Source organism: Chinchilla lanigera, unplaced genomic scaffold (assembly GCF_000276665.1).
Source record: "Chinchilla lanigera isolate Chin_1 unplaced genomic scaffold, ChiLan1.0 scaffold00057, whole genome shotgun sequence".
Taxonomy (NCBI): Eukaryota; Metazoa; Chordata; class Mammalia; order Rodentia; family Chinchillidae; genus Chinchilla; species Chinchilla lanigera.
The window spans coordinates 4,325,365-4,338,020 of record NW_004955458.1 but is presented as its reverse complement, the minus strand read 5'-3'; the positions used below and the strand labels follow the sequence as shown (position 1 = coordinate 4,338,020).

General features: G+C 43.5%; 2 protein-coding genes across 2 annotated transcripts in view; both read right to left on the bottom strand.

Annotated features, from left to right (window-relative positions):
* LOC102015081 (17-beta-hydroxysteroid dehydrogenase type 6-like) overlaps window positions 1-1,000 on the bottom strand; it is a 62,464-nt gene extending 61,464 nt beyond the window's left edge. Inside the window, 1 exon segment of the mRNA XM_013521022.1 lies at window positions 711-1,000. The gene's annotated coding sequence lies outside the window, so the exon portion shown is untranslated.
* Window positions 1-12,656, bottom strand: part of LOC102014749 (17-beta-hydroxysteroid dehydrogenase type 6-like) — a gene marked incomplete at its 5' end in the record, with an annotated part of 54,998 nt that overhangs the window by 26,980 nt on the left and 15,362 nt on the right.

Genomic DNA, 12,656 nt, shown 5'->3' with positions numbered 1-12,656 from the left:
ACGGCCTCATTTTATTCTTTCCTTCGTCTCAAGGGGACTCTGTCTACTGATACTTAGTCTCACAGTGAAGGGGCCACTGTCTAGAGGGGGCGCTCTGGGAGGTAACTACACATGCAGTGCGGTGTGACCGGGGCCAGAACAGAAGCACAAACACAGTCTAATGAGGCTGGGAAGGAGCAGAAGCTGTAGTCTGGTAAGGTTGGAAAGGCATCCTAGAAGCAGTGATATATGGGACCAGATGTGGTGGCACACACCTGCAATCCCAGCACTAGGGAAGCTGAAGCAGGAGAATTGCCACACGTTCAAGGCCAGCCTGTGCTACATAGTAAGTTCAAGGTCAACCTGAACCACATAGTGAGACCTTATCTCAAGAAAAAAAAAAAAAAAGAAGAAGAAGCAGAAGAAGCAGAAGCAGTGATTTGGGTACTACTTCCTATAGGACGGTGAGAAACCAGAAGGGATGTAGGGATGGAGGGACATTCCAGGCAGTAACAATATACACATGAAGGCAGGCAGGAGAAGCAGAACACCCTAACCCTAACTATGACATAACTTTCTTAGAAGCAGAAAACATATCAGTAAATTTATTCTCCTTAGAGCCTACCTATGTGCTCAGCACAAATGGTATTAGTCAGGATCCCCCAGGGAAACAAAAACAAAAGGATAGATAGGATGAGATGTATGAAGGGGAATTAGAGAAATTGGCTCACGCAGTCGCAGAGGCCGAGAAGTCCTACAACAGGCAGACTGCAAACTGGAGATCCTGCAAAGCCAGCCGTGCGGCACAGTCCAGTTCCACAGGCAAGTCAGCGAAGTGACTGTCAGTCTGAGAACAAAGGTCTGCGAACTTGGGTGGAGCCACAGGTGCAAGTCCTGGAATCCAAAGTTCCTGTTGTCCTGATGTCCAAAGAGAGGAGAATATGCCAGCTACAAATATGGAGCAATCACCTAATCTCTGCCCTTTGTGCTCTACCTGGTCCCTACTGATTGGATGGTGCCTTCCCACGTAGAGGGCGGTTCTTCCTCATTCAGTCCACCAACTCACACCAGTGTCCTCTGCAAACACCTTCATCTCTTCTTTAAATGTTCCTTAATCTATGAAGTCACTGCTAAAGTTAACCATCATACATAGATCATCGACTATCTGTACAATAAATACATGAATGAAAGAAGGACTGGAGGAACTACAACTATCCAGAAGGCATCACTCTCTTAGTTAAAAAATTTAGAATAGCAATCCAGGGCCTCGTGGGCACATGCCTGTAATCTCAGCACCCAGAATGCTGAGGCAGGAGGATCACCACAAGTTCCAGGCTAGCCTGGGCTATCATAGTGAGTTCAAGGCCAGCTTGAACTACATAGTGAGACCCTCTCTCAAAAAAAAAAAAAAAAAAAAAAAAAAATTAGATTAGCAAGAGGAATAGAACTGCAAGGGCAATCCATTAAGTAGATATTTATGTCTGCAGGGAAGTTGGAGAGACAGACTCGGGGCTGACAGTTATACCCAAAAGGCTGGATGTCACTGCTAGGTAGTGTAAGGTTTGAAGGAGAAAAGGGTTTGGCCCCTATGTAAACGAGATCACAATGGGAAGCTGAAAGACTACAATATTTTCTCAGAGGACTTTGGGATAGCAGCCTGTAGGCCAGAGTACTTGTAAAGAATAGCTCTCTCATGCTGCATGGTGCTGGACTATAGACTGTGTGTGGTGAACACTCCCTGCTTTATCTCACTTGATCTTCACACCAACCACTCCTAGATATATACCATCTACTTTAGGGATTATACCCTTGGACTATGGAGCCAGGCTGTTCAATTCTCCATTTACTTTCACTGTATTTTACTATTATATCTGAGTGTCCTTGGGCAAACTGAGCTTGGCTATTTCCCCATCTGTAATATAGGGATAATATTAGTAGCATCTACTACAGATAGGAATAAATACTTTAGGTGAAACAGTACTCAAGGGCAGGGCAAAGGTTCTATAAATGTTAACTATTATTATTCCCTGTTTCCTGATAAGAGAACTAAGGTAGAATAAACCAATCAACATCTCAGCCCATTCAGGCTGCTATAACAAAATACTATGAACAAGGTGGCCTTTAAACCACAAAAATTTATTTCCCACAGCTCTGGAACTCTGGAACCTCTGGAACTCTGAGTAGTGGGATTACAGGCGTGTGCCACCACACCTGGCCTAAATAATAGGCTCTTATTGGCTTTGCTATGGGTAATGGAGTTTTACTCATAATTATTAAAATCAACCAAAGCCAACCATGGTGGCACACACCTATAATCCCAGCAGCAAGGAGGCTGAGGCAGGAGGATCACTGCAAGTTCGAGACAGCCTGCGCTACAAAGTGAGCTCAAGGCCAGCCTGAACTGCATAGCAAGACCCTGCCTCAAAAAGATGAAAAATAAATAAAATAAAATAAAATAAAGTCAACCAAGATGGCTTTGGAAAATGTCCACTTCTACCCTGAATTATGCTTGTTAGTAGTACTAACATAAATTCTCATATTTAACTCCAAAAGAAAAAAGCATTAATGCATCTGTCTTTTTCAACCCTTCCAGGTTGTTTAGTGATAAAACAAAATGCAAAATTGACTTGTTAATCAGTATATTGGGACAACTATTCCTTCCGGACTCAAACAGTCATGAAAAAAGTATTCCACACTGCCACCTCTACCGACCTTTAGTGAACAAATCAGCCAGTTATGTACGTTTTATGCTGTGGTTTGTGAGATGCACATGCCCTGAGCTAAACATTTTGTAGGAGCTATGAGAAACTTACAGCTTAAAAATATATGCAATATGGCCCAGAAACGGGCTGAATAGTACTGCTAGAGTCTGAATACTTTTGCTTTTATTGATTTTATATAATACAAATCTCCAATTATTTAGTCATCTTATTGTGTGATTCTTTTAAATTTTGTATAAAATCTGAAAGGTACAATAGATATTGTGAAAGGAAAAGAAACTGCTCAAAAGGAAAGAACAACTGGGATGAGGGAAAAGAGAAAAGAAAGAAAGAAGGAAGGGAAATGTTATGTGTGTGTGTATACACACACACACACACACATACACACACACACACGATAGCTCAGATAATTGTACTACTAATTTCTATTGCTTTATTGAAAGGAACAGTTAATGTTTAATTGTTTGATCAACCTCACATGCCTCTATCTGGTTACCTGAGTAACCAATCTGAAGATAACCATATGTAATACAACAACCACTGCTGATTTTCTACCACCTTGTTTAAAATACCGTATCATGTTTATTGTGTTTGTGTTGCTTTGTTTATGACTTTGTATTTGTAAGTTTGTGTTTGTTCTTTTCACTTTAAAATTAAAAAAAAGAAAAACAAATAAATAAATATTGTAATGAACCTTTGGTGTAGTGTGCTTCAAAACACATATTTAATTTCAAAATTAAATCTCCACCTTCTTCAGTTTTCTTTATTAGTACATGTTTGCCTTACATGTGACTACATTTCTTGGGAGGAATTGGTACACGAATATAGCACATTTTCATTCTTTTTCTCACACCTTCCCCTCCCCTTCCCTCTCCATCCCTTGGCTCCCTTAAGTTTGCAAAAGCGCTGTCACTCTTTTTCCTATTATCTAACTTTTCTTTTGCTCTTTATTTATATTTTGGGCTTCTCACATAAGAAATACCATGGGATATTTAAGCTTGTGTTTCTTCCTCTCTTCAGAAGGTCTATAATGCATATAACTTGCACAAAATATTTGTTGGCCAGGAGACCGTGTGCGCACCCGTACGTCCAGCTACTCTGGCGATGAGGAGGGAAAAATCACCCGTTGGCTGACGGTGCTTTTGTTCAGCTGAGATCGCAAACTGGCCTAGCGCAGCACCCCCTTTGTTAGCAGCTACAGACTCTGAGTACCGTAGCTCTCCGCTCTTAGCGTTACAGCTCTTTTTTATTTTGCAAATCTATAATTTTATTAAGACAAAAAACTGACAGCGTGTCATGAAGTTTACACTTAAAGAAAATTTTCACAGAAATGTGACACATGCCTGAAAGGATTTTACAGTGCAGCTCCAGACAGTGTCCAGAGCTGATACTGGGGATTGAGCTCAGCGGCACAGCGCCCACCTGGCAAGCGTGAGGTCCTGAGTTCAATTCTGGATACCAAAAACAAAACAAAAAAAAAACCCTGATGGATCTCATGACTCCAGGCAAAGTACCTGCAGTATCAGTGTTAATTCTTTTTTTTTCAATGTTAATTCTTAAGATTTTTTTTTTCCAAAATTTATTTTGTGTTTTACAGTGAACCACTGCCCCAATGCGAAAGTTCATCTCCTAAAGCCAGGGCTTTTGAAATCACTCAACCTTTGAAACTGTTGCGGCAAGATTCTACGAGATAGGTACTCACGAGAGGCCAAAAACATGGGAAGAAACAAAGCTTTATTAAAGTACGTGACTGACACCGCTGACCAAGAGTCAGAAAAACAAGATGTCAGCAACCAGAGAACTCTCTACTGAGTTTTTACACTTTTACAACTAACCATGCTAAGCACAGTACCTCATTTAGAAATTTTACAAAAATGCCATGTCATGGTCACAAAGTTTACATTTCCCAGGAGTTTGTTAGTGCGGTTAAATTTTAGCTTACCTACAATTTGATTTAACTATTTGTTTCTCATTTTATAGTTATTGTTAGCTATAAGGGAAGAAGTGGAGAACTGAGTTCATGTAAAGTTTAAGTGACTTCTAAAATGGAGTTACAAAAAGAAAATGGAGTCTCTCCTGCCCTAACAAACCAACTCACTGAACTTGTGCTGACGATGACTGAACCCTGCCACGAATGCTTGCAGAGTTCAAAGCTGAAAGGACCACGGCTTCAACACTTCTGCCTTAAGAATATGGATGCACACATGTTGCTACTCCTGCATCTCCTCGACCTCCCTCAGTCTCGCTCCTAATGCTGCAGCCAGTGGCTTGGATGGACAGGCTGATACTCATAATTTCATAAGGGGAAAAAAAGGGCCTTTTGCTTCATTTCAAAACTAGGCCAGGCATGGTGGTTCACACCTGTAATCCCGGATCTCAGGAGGCTGAGGCAGGAGGATCACTGTGAGTTTGAGCCAGCCTGGGCTACAAGGCAAGTTCCTCTAAGACAGAATGATCTGTTTGTCTACCCTTTCCAGTAAAAGACTTTCCCAGTTCTGTTTCTGTCTCCAGAATGGTAGCTTTGGCAATTCATGAACTGGCTTCGTTCTTTGTGGTCAACGTCTAGCTCAGGTAGGAACATCTTGACTTGTATAGGTTTCAGGCATTCACCGCTTTTAAGCACTCCTACTGTCCTCATTTATGGTGCAAATGACTTTTTTTGTTTTGGTTTGGTTTGGTTTGGCTTGGCTTGGTTTTTTTCTGAGACAGGACCTCATTATGTAGTTCAGGCTGGTCTTGAACTCATTTGTAGCCCAGGCTGGCCTCAAACTCATGGCAATCCTCCTGCCTCAGCCTCCTGAATGCTGGGATTAGAGGAGTGTGTCACCACACCCAGCACATTTTTTTAAAAGATAAAATATTCTGGACAGAGGACCAAACTGTTAGTTGTTCTTTACATTGTTTCACCATTTCCCCAGTCAGCCCCCAAATTCTAACCAAAATGACCCTATCCATCCCTGCTCCTCCCGTCACCCCTCCTCTCCCCAAATAATATACCAGCAATAGCCAAAAATTATGTAATACTTGTCTTAAGTACTTTTCTCATTGTTGAGACAAAATACCTGACACCCAAGTTAAAGGAAGAAAGGTTTAATTGGCTCAGAGTTTGCAGAGGTTTCAGCTCATAGCTGGCTGGCTCCAAGGCAGGGTGGAATGGCAGAGGGGAAACAGTTCATGGTAGGCAGAAGGCAGCAAAGCAGCGAAGTAGCAAGCAGCAAGCAGGGAAAAGCGACCCTAGCAGGCTTCTGTCTGTTCCTTGTATTCTGCCCAGGGCTGAGGGCTGGTAGCACTCACACCCAGAGGGCCTTCCCGTTATCTACTCCCAGAACTATGCCAAATAAAACAGTGGACTAATTTAGTAATCACAACCCTTGATCCCAACATCACACACTTAATCCCAGCATCACATACTCTTGATGCAATCATGTCCGAAAAGCCCCACCTACGACCCCATGAGGCTTTGGAGGGACATTTAGACACAAGCCATGACAACGCTACACTGCAAAAAAGGCAAAACTAACACTATGGGGGAAAGGCTGTGGGTTATGGAGATGGTCTTTGAAAACTGACAAGATCTTTTTGCTCTCCCATCTACCCAATTCCCCAAGCTTTGTCCTTCACAGAAGCCCTTTGCTTTTCTTAGCAAAGTACTGAATATGATCCCATTCCCCTCCCCTGGGATGGCTTTGTAAATTGTAACAGCTTGGAATGGCTTTAAATTTAAAGCAGTTAGTCTGTTTCAGGGATTAGAAACTATACTGACTCTTCAGAGGACATCTTCTCAAGCCATCTTTATGGTGTCAAAACAAGGATAACTTCTTCCCTCCTCAGTTAAAATTGACAATCAAAGGTGACTGGTGCTGGTACTCAGGAGAGTCTTGAGTCTTGTCATCTTTTTTGTCATCATCCTCTGAGGGGGAGGAATGGCATGTCAGCCTTTCCCCATAGAAGGATCTGGCAGTGTGAGAGCACTTGGCAGTGACCAGGTCAGCCTCATCAGGATTCTTCCATTTCAGAGAGGAACATAAATTTGCAAAGTCAGTCTGTGGCTCCAAAAATCCAAACCCTGGGCAAAGCTTTCCTGACTCCTCTTTCTTCTCCTTCTTCACCGGTTTGAGCTCCTCTCCCTTATGTTGAGAATCAGAATCAGCTTCGACTCGCCTCCCTCTGATTCATCTGTCTCCTGTACTGTCTTCTGTGATGGAAGAGATTCAGCACTGAGGTCGGGCCAGCCATGTTCTCTCTGGCTCCCATGTGTTCTCCTCCCCTGAGAAAGCCTTCACCTGAGGAGTCTCCACTTAGCTCTTTACAACTCTCTCATCAGGAACTTTTTCCTCTTCTCCTTCTCCTCCTCCTCCTCCTTCTTTTTTCTTCTTCCTCTTCTTCTCCTCCTCTTCCTCCTCTTCTCCTTCTCCTTCTTCTCTTCCTCCTTGTCCTTCCTCCTCCTCCTCCTTCTCCTCCTCTTCTTCCTCCTCTTCTCCTCCTTCTCCTTCTCCTTCTCCTTTTTCTTCTCCTCCTCCTCTTCCTCCTCTTCTTCTCCTTCTTCTTCTCCTTCTTCTTCTCCTTCTCCTTATCCTTCTCCTCCTTTTTCTTCTTCTCCTCCTCCTTTTTCTTCTTCTTCTCCTCATCCTCCTCCTTCTTCTTCATCATCTTCTCCTCCTCCTTTTTCTTCCCTTTCTCCTTCTCCTCCTCCTCCTCTCCTCCTTCTCCTTCTTTCTCCCCCTCCTTTTTCTTCTTCTTCTTTTTCTTCTCCTCCTCCTCCACCTTCTTCTTTTTCTTCTTCTCCTCCTCCTTTCCTTCTCCTTCTCCTCCTCCTCTTTTTCTTCTCCTTCTCCTTCTCCTGTTCCTCCTCCTCCTCTTCTTCTCCTTCTCCTCCTTCTCCTTCTCTTTCTCCCCCTCCTTTTTCTTTTTTTCTTCTCCTCCTCCTCCACCTTCTTTTTCTTCTTCTCCTCCTCCCCCTCTCCTTCTCCTTCTCCTTCTCCTCCTCCTTCTCCACCTTCTTCTTCTCCTGCTCCTCCTCCTCCTTCTTCTTCGCCTCCTTCTCCTCCTTTTTCTTCTTCCTCTTCTCCTTCACCTTCTCCTTCTCCTCCTTCTTTGTCATCGTCTTTTCTTCTTCTTCTCCTCCTCCTCCTTCTTCTCCTCCTTCTCCTCTTCCTCCCTCTCCTCCTCCTCCTCTTCCCTCTCTTTCCCCACCTTCTTCTTCTCCTCCTTCTCCTTCTCCTCCTCCTTCTTCTCCTTCTTCTTCTTCTCCTCCTCTTCCTCCTCCTCCACCTTCTTCTCCTCCTCTTCCTCTTCCTCCACCTCCTCCTTTATCCTCTTGGTTTTTTTCCCATAGTGCTTGCTAACCTTCTGGTGACAGTGAGCAGCACCCAAGAATCCAAGAAGAATCCATGCCATGCTGTGGACACAGCGAATCACACTGGCCAGCAGAGTGGTGCCCAGGAAAGCAACAAGCCCGGTGGCCACAGTCCCTTAACTGAAGCTGCGTATCACAAGGCCCAGTGTAGCCAAACCACGTATTATATCTCCTAGTGTCTCTATTCCTGGTGGCTCCCAGTCATCTCTTTCAGCAACTCAGCAGCCAGGGTTTACAGCCCCCTTGGAAGCTTTCTGGAACTTTTGCATCTGCTTCCTCTGCCTTCCTGGGCCTCCTCTGCTGTCTTCAAGGAATTTAACAGGTCTCCGCTATTCCCTGGAGTTCTTCAGCACTAACAGCCCTTAGTGTTACCAGCTCTTTTTTAGTGCAATCCCCTCTGCCCACTGTACCTGTGATAAAAGTCAAGAGTAGGCAATGAGACCACCCTAGCAAGGTCTTTATTTGGGATTATGCTGCAGGACAGGAAGGTGGTACACCAGAAGGCCTCCTGAACTAACCCTAGCAGGAAGAGAGAATGTTGCTTCTGTACCGGAGGCCAAGGATGTGCACTTAGAGTCTCCTGCATTCTTCAGAACCATGTACGGACTTTCACAGTAATAACAGAGGGGGCTGGGTCATGTGCAGGTTACAGGGTAGAGTCATCTGGGAGAGGTCTGTGTTTGAAGCCCGCTGTGACCAAGGAAAGTACCTCTAACAGAGGCTTCAGGGGTGTAAGACAGCCTCATGGAAAAAGCTCACCCCAACCTAGGGAGAAGTCACTATTTCATTGCTAACTCCTGTTTCCTGGAAAATAGTGGTGATGAAATTGCTACTGCTTCCAACTATTGAAGTCTCCTGGATGGGCAGCCATGTTCATAATTACCCACTGTAATTGTGGGATTTGGGGAATATCAGCAATGGGCCCTAGTCTGTCTGTCTGTCTGTCTGTCTCTCTCTCTCTGCTTAATTGGTCCAAACATACACCACTGGCCACCCTATGAAAGCTTACCACCTAAATCTACCTCAAAAGTTAGTCATTTTTTAAAAGACTGCACCCAAAACAAATAATGCTCATAGAAAATGTACTGACATAATTACACAAAGGATGACTCGTCATTTTGAACAAATGATAGTCTTACCTACAAGGTAACTTGTGCAAATATTTTTAAAAATCAAATAAATTTCTTTAGCAGAATAATGGCACAAACAGCTGAATCATGCTTTTGGTGGGCAATATTTAGGATTAAATCTAGGATTTTATGCATGATAGATAATCTCTGTGTTGCTGAGCTACATCAACAACTTTTTTTTTTTTTTTCAGACAAGGTCTTACTGTGTTGTCCAGCTTGGCTCAAACATGTGACCATTCTGCCACAATCTCTCCTGAGTAGCTGAGACCTTAGGTCTGCAAAACCACACCTGGATTTCATCATGCTGGGTTTTTTGGGGGAGGGAGTTGGGGTTTGGGGGAGTTTTTTTGGTCTTTTTGAGACAGGGTCTCGCTATGCAGTTCAGGCTGGCCTTGAGCTCACTTTGTAGCCCAGGCTGGCCTTGAACTCACAACAATCCTCCTGCCTCAGCCTCCCAAGTGCTGGGATTACAGGTGTGCGCCACCACACCTAGCTTCATCATGCTGTTGTATGTCAGTATTACTATTTGATTCAAATAGAAAATGAATTAACTTCAATTATTCTTTGATTTTTAAATCTATTAAAAGTTCTGGAAGTTAATTCAGTCAAAGGTGAAAACATAACTTTCTACATGTTACTGCAAATTCAGCTTGAAAAATTCAACATGGAAATGGGAAGAGGATTTGGAGTGAGGAGAGATGGGAGAGAAGGGAGGAAAAAGACGAAACAGGAAAGATCAAGATGCAGTATGTAGCTGGGCGTGGTGGCACATGCCTGTAATCCCAGCAGCACTCGGGAGGCTGAGGCAGGAGGAGCGTTGCAAGCTGGCAGCCAGCCTGGGCTACAAAGTGGGCTCAAGGCCAGCCAGAATTGCACAGTGAGACCCTGTCTCAAAAAAAGACCAAAAAAAATGCAATACGTGTGTGAACCAGTATTCCATGATTAATAAATTCATTATGTATTGCAAATATGCACTGATTTAAAAATTTAAAATAAATAAAAACACTGTACTAGTGTGGTGGCAAACATCTGTAATCCCAGCACTCAGGAGGCTGAGACAGGAGGATCGTGGTGAGTTCCAGGCAGCCTGGGCTACCTAGTGAGACCCTGTCTCAAAAAATACATACATACATATATACATACTAACAATGACAATTCAGTATTACCTATAAAGCTTTTTAGTTTGGTTGATTTCTAGTTTCATAATGATTTCAAGTACAAAGTTTGATACAGCACAATTCCATGCAAAAACAATGTTCTCATTAAATTAAAACTCCATGCAGGAGAAATGGACTTTGATATTTGCTTCCAAGCAAGCTCTGGTCGTCTATGAACCAGGTTAGAAGCTGTACTTCTCAAAATACATCACCGTTTTGACTACACACAGACTAGCTGAACTCTGATATTCTTACAGCAAAACTGATACAATAAAAAGAAATGCTTTGGCCCTCTGCTTCCCACCTGCTGTCAGGTGAGCAGCTCTCCTTCCCCGTGACATTCTGCCCCTCTGCCTCAGTGCTGTGCCTTACCTCAGCCCGGAGTCAGCCAGCCAGCAAACCACCGCTGAAGCCTCCCAGACTATGAGCCAATAGAAACCTTTTCTCCTTTAACATTAAGTAAGTGTCTGGTATAAAAATTCACCACCTATGAGACGATAAAGCAGGTGTCATGGTTTGGGGCTATTGCAAGGGAACAATATAACACAGGACACATATTTTATAGGATTATTTATAATAGTCACCTAGAGAATGATATACAAGAGTGTGCAGGAAGTCTGTCCTCCACACCGTATAGACCAAGGGCCTGGATCCCAGAGAAATGTCCTGCATGAGTCCAGACCTACAGCTCATAGCAATGCTTCCCATGAATCCAGCTGGAGGCCCAGAGCCCATAACAATATCTCGTGCAGGCCTGTTTCACGGATCTGCACTGCGAAGGCCCAAAGGACAGTAGTGGAATCTAGGAAGTCTGTGCCAGCGGGATGAAGGATCTGTGCTAGCAGGCTGAGAGATCTGCACTGGAGTCAGGAAGCAATGCTCCCCTGGAAGGTACCACAGCCACCCTCAGCAACAGTGAGGTCCCGAGCTCCTTCAGTGGTGAAGACAGCTGAGTTTCCCTCAGGAAAGCCAACGCAGCAATCTTCTTCAGGAGACAGCTGTGCACCTTCTTCCCCTCCAGAGCCAGGAAGTAATGCTCAGAATGAGGACCAGAGCTTCCCCAAAGTGAACCGAAGCTATTCTCAGTGCCGACGTGGGCCTGAGCTCCTCAGAGGATGAAAACAGCCGAGTTCGTCAGGAAAGCCAGCATGAAAAGCTCCTCCAACAGAACCAACAGCTCCCAACAGCCTTTCTCAGCTCCCATCTGCCTAACTTATTCTTCTCCAGCTGTCTCTTATGCTGCTGGCAAAAATCCCCATGTGGGCCTCCCACACCCAGCACCATGCTTACTCAGTTCAGCTGGAGGTTATAAGTTGACCACCGTTGTCAATCCACTACAGCAAGTATCAATAAATTTCAAAGTCCTCTACTGACAAAGTTCTCCCACTAAAATATAGTTACACTACAAAGAAGCAGCTAAATAAATGGTGGCCAGGAAATCTTCACGTATTTGAACACACAATAATGAAAATGAATATAGTCAAATCTAGTAAGAAAGGTACATAAGGATCAAAATGAGCAAAGCAAGGGCATATTGCTAGCCAGGAGTGGTGGCACATGCTTGTAATCCCAGCACACAGGAGGCTGAGGCAGGAGATCACCATGAGTTCAATGCCAGCCTAGGCTACATAGCGAGTTCAAGGCCAGCCTGAATGACATGGGGAGACCCGGTCCCAAAAAAAAAAAATTACACATTTGAGAAAGAATAATAGATAGTTACACTAGAAAGGAAGTGACTTAATAGAATAAAAATAGCGATCACCTCTAAATGGTCAGACGTGGAAGGTGTACCTTGGATGGCAGTGTTCACAGGTTGAGCAAAATGGATGTTACAGGGCATTTGCTTTTAATTACTTACCACACTCTGCCTATATGTTTATGCATTTCTTTGAATGCATATTGTATTCTATAGTGAAAGTAATGTGAAAAACACCATGAAATAAACAAATACTTTGAAGGGGCACAGATTCCTTCTAGGATGATGGAATGTTCTGAAATTATATAATGTTAATGGGTGCACAGATCTGGGAACAGACCAAAGAGCATTAGTTGCTCCATTAGAAGAAGTATTTTATATATAATTACATTATACCTCCATAAATTGGTTTATTAAAGTACTTTGACCCAGCAATACACCCTTCCTCTCTTTCCTATCCGTCATTAATTAGGTATGGTAAATGTGTGAGCCTTTGTCAAACTGCCTTCCCAGTCTGTATCATAGCTTCTCTAGCTTTTGTAAATGAGTTCCTGAATTTTTTATCGCAGTTGATCCAAAATGCATTAGAGGGGCTGGGGATTTAGCTCAGCGGCAAAG